Raw genomic sequence first — 4,101 nt, 5'->3', positions numbered from 1 at the left:
CGGTGGCAGCCGGGGAGCTGGACGGCTGTGGCTACGGCCACAGGCTGCTCAGCAGCCCAGGCCACTGCACAAGGGCACGGGGAGGGGAAGGCGCTTGGGCTGTGCGGGCTTCCCCGCCTCCTGTGAAATCAACCACATTAGCACAGGCATTGACCGCTGTCAATCTGCGCTGCGTCTCAAATGAGGACATGATGCGCTCCTGAATCAATCGCTGGCAGCGCTTCAGCCTTATTATTCCTATTACCGGAACGTGAAGTGCTGCCTCTCTGCCAGGTAGCTTCCCGATTAGCCCATTAAACCCACAACACGCAGCTCCCCGCGTGCCACCTGGACCCCGGATCCAGCACCTCCTGTGCTCACTTGGCCCCAGGGGCACAAGCACCTCCCCTGATGCCTAAGCTGCCCTGCCAGAGCTGCAGGCATGGGAGATGCAATGTCCTCGGTGACTTTAAGCGAAATACAAGCAAACACAGGGTCTGGGCCAGCCGGATGTGTTTTTCTCTGTACAAAGCTGAGGGAAGGTGCTGCAGCCTCCACAGCGCACCGGGAAACAGAAGCACAGTCAAATTTCATGTGCAACCTAAAGATTATCAAGGACTAACAATGCTGTCTGACTCCCATCACCTCTAACGTCAGCCTGCTCTGCTCCCAGCGGCTGCCCACTGGAGGGACGCGCCGAAGGGAAGGGGTACGAGGGGCAACGGCCACAAGTTGAATTTTGGAAGTAATGAAAAAATTTTCCCCTGGGAAGGTGGTGCAGGATCTCACCCAGAAATGACAGCAGCCACAAGGGAGCAGGAACCAGCTCAGGTTGGAGTCAGTCTGTCCTGTGTTTGCTAATAGCAACAAAGGGGACAGCAGTGCTCAGCTTGCTGGATCCCACAGTGAAAATGTGGTATGTGGTTCGTGTGTACACACTTGTTTGTACCAGTGTGGGCACTCTCCATCTAAGGGCAGGATCTTGCCCCATGTCCACAGGCTGCAGCATGGGAAGGTGGCCCACAGGAGGAGCTCCAACACAGCTGCAGCACCCGCCACAGCCCACAGATAAATAATTAAGGGCTCAGTCTCCCTTCTACTGATTTAATTCCATTAATTCCACACTGTAAATTCACTGTAGCTCTCACTGTACACTAAAAACGAAATACTCTCCTGGTGTGGCCAGGCCAGGAGCTGCTGCCAGACCCTCGCACTCACACACACTCACCCTTCCACCCCACAGCTCTACTGCATGAACCTGCAGTTCAACCTCTCCTGCACACCAGGGATACCAGCAGGTCCAGCTGGGACTGCTCCCTGCCCGCCAGGGGTGAGGGCTAACCCACCACCCGGGGGCCTGCTCTCTCTGCAGCCAGCACACAGCTCTCTCTGTGCTGGCCATGCAGGCTGGCAAATGGGGGTAGAGCAATATTATTTGTTCTCTGATCTGCAGAAATGGAGGCAAGATGGCTAAGAGAAATCTCTGCCGTCCTCCCTGCTCCCTTCCCAGGTGTGCAGGGAGGCACTGACAGGTCTTGCTTCATGTCACCTGTGTCTAGGTTACCCTGCTTGCACAACCAAGGCAAGTGCCAGGCTGATGGCTCTGGGCAGCTGGCCTCAGTGGTTAAAAGTGCTGTTAAATATTTGCTCTCTGCCTGGGGTGCCACTGCTCCTGGGACGGGAGCCATCTATAAACAGCCCTACACCCCGTGGAGAAGATTGCCAAACTGCTCTGCAAAAGCACTTAAAATGCAACTCTTCCAAAGCACAATCAAATGGCAACTGGACCTTGGGGGTTCACGTGTGATGCTCTTCCGGCTCAGCTCTTCTATGCCCAGTCAGGCAGCACTATCATGCCATGTGGAAACGGTGTTGGGGCCTCATCTTTTTGGAGTGCTGTGTCACCACTCAGCTCTGTGTAGGTCTGGGGCTCACACCATCCCAGGGTGAGTGCTAGGACTATTTCATCACTTAATGACTGCAATTGCATAGAATTAGCCAAGGTGTGGCTTCCTGCCTCTGCAGGGGCTGCCCAGCCTGCTGCCCTCCCACCTCTGCTATTTCCGCACCCACTTTGCTAATTCCCTTACTCAGGAGCACATGCCATGCCCAACCTGCCCTCCAGCCCTCCCATCACATCCCAAATGGAGCTGTTGGCCTGCCAAACCCATGCGCACAGGGATCAGGATGAGAGCATTGCCGCAGTTGCCGTTCTCGGCAAACTCAGTCCAGGATTTTTCTCACTGACACTTCAAACGGGACATGACTGTACTGATCCCACCATGTCAACTGGGGGCAACCCCTTCTGATTTGGGGTCCATCCTAGCATTAAACATTGTATAAGCCTGTCATGTTCAGTAATTTCTAGCTCATGAGGACCCAAACACAGCAGAATCCAGGGGAGAAAAATCACATGCAACAATCAGTTACTTAATAGCTGCTTCATCGTGAAAAGTGCAACTGATTGGTGCTCTCAACCAGTCATGATATTCTAAAGAAAGATAAATGAGAATGGAGAGGCCCATGAAAACAGCTAAGAGAATTTACTTAATGCTCATTTTTTTTAGAACAGTTCCCACAGCTCAGTATTACGCTGCAGGCTCCAAGCAGCACCGGCCAAGTGTGAGGATGGGAGTACAGAGACACTGGATCTGGCTGAAGCCCCACCAGCACAGTCTGCCTGTAGTGCAGTGGACAGCTCAATCCCCACCATGCAGCAGAGGCACGGTAGTGCAGTGGACAGCCCTGCTCGATATTTCAGCTGGACTGGTTACAAAAAGCCCAAGACAGACAGATATGACTGCATACCTTGGTACTGTTGGCAGGACACGTGAACATACAGGTAACTAACTGCAAGGGAAGCACATGATTCCTCTAAGCACTTCCCAAGTTGCAACCTAATGCTGTAGCTAGTAAAAGCTCAGCTCCTCTCTGGTCTAGATGGCAGTACGCAGAGGGATGGCAAAGCCCTCCACTTGCCATCCTGAAGCGAAAAGGAGCTCTGCAACTTTCCTTGAATACACGTAGCGCACCCTTTGCACTAGCTGGAATTCGTCCCTTACCTTCTCAACATAGAGATCTGCTTTCCCTTTCCTAGAATATATAATCCTACCTTGTGGCAAATGTTCTGATCTCATCTCATAAATCAGTGCAGGTATGCTGCAGGAGGGGAGGCCACAGGCACAGGCAGATAACAATTCAAACAGAAGTGATAACGCATGCAAAGGACAGTTCCTAAATTTATTCCCTCTTTAATACTAGTGGGGGGATTTATTTACAAGTCCCCTACAGCTCAAGAGGGTCCTGCATGTAAGCACCAGAAAACATAATCCTGCCGTTGCTGCTCTCACAGCTGCAGGGGAACTTTCCCCACCTTCGCATGTTTTCAACTTAATCATCCAGCCTGGAGGCTGGCAAGAAAGGCAAGCAGCCCTTGCGCACATGTGCCACCCCCTTGGCAAGCTGTCCTCAGGGGAGGACAGGAATGGAGGGGGCCGTCTGGGAGAGGTGCAGTGGAGAACCAGGGGGTTCACCAAACACCCGGTATGTGTAAGCAAAGGCAGCATCGGTGGTGGGTGTGGACAGTACCTATCTGTGGGCTTCACTGGCATGTAATTCAGCAAATTCAGGGGAATTTGCAGCTCAGGATTGCAGGGCACAGGCAGAGAGAGCAAGGTGCAGGGAGAGGAGCTGGGACTGCTCCTGGGCAGAGTTTCTGGTGGCAGAGATGCTAAATGGCACAAGCTAATGCCAGCACAGCCTACTAGCATGCAGGAGGAGATTAGACGGGGAAAGCGGGAATGAAAATCTGGAAGCATGTGTGCTGGCGGCAGAGGATAGCCCAGAAAGCAAAATTTTGAATGCAGATGTAAGTCAAGGGGCACAGGATGTTGTGGACTGAAATACCTCAGCTGACCTGCATGGAGGGCAGCCCTTGCAGAGCAGAAGAACAAAGTAAACAGCGACAGCCCAGGCTGGTAGACACGAGCTCCCATTCACTCCTAAGACCGTAACCATGGTGGGAGCATGGCAGGCTGCTGCGTATTCAGCTGCAAGGCCTTTTCCCTGTACAAGCCATGCTTCAACTGCTCAAGGCGAGTTCCCACCACTCCGGGGCTGGCC

General features: G+C 53.0%; 1 protein-coding gene across 1 annotated transcript in view; it reads right to left on the bottom strand.

Moving 5' to 3' along the window:
• The window catches only part of PTPRF (protein tyrosine phosphatase, receptor type, F), a gene marked incomplete at its 3' end in the record, with an annotated part of 183,295 nt that overhangs the window by 3,746 nt on the left and 175,448 nt on the right, over window positions 1–4,101 (bottom strand). The window lies entirely within an intron of this gene.

This window comes from Buceros rhinoceros, unplaced genomic scaffold (assembly GCF_000710305.1).
Source record: "Buceros rhinoceros silvestris isolate BGI_N320 unplaced genomic scaffold, ASM71030v1 scaffold2919, whole genome shotgun sequence".
In the NCBI taxonomy this organism is placed as follows: Eukaryota; Metazoa; Chordata; class Aves; order Bucerotiformes; family Bucerotidae; genus Buceros; species Buceros rhinoceros.
The sequence above is the reverse complement of the archived record's forward strand: the minus strand, read 5'-3'. Positions and strand labels throughout refer to the sequence as shown.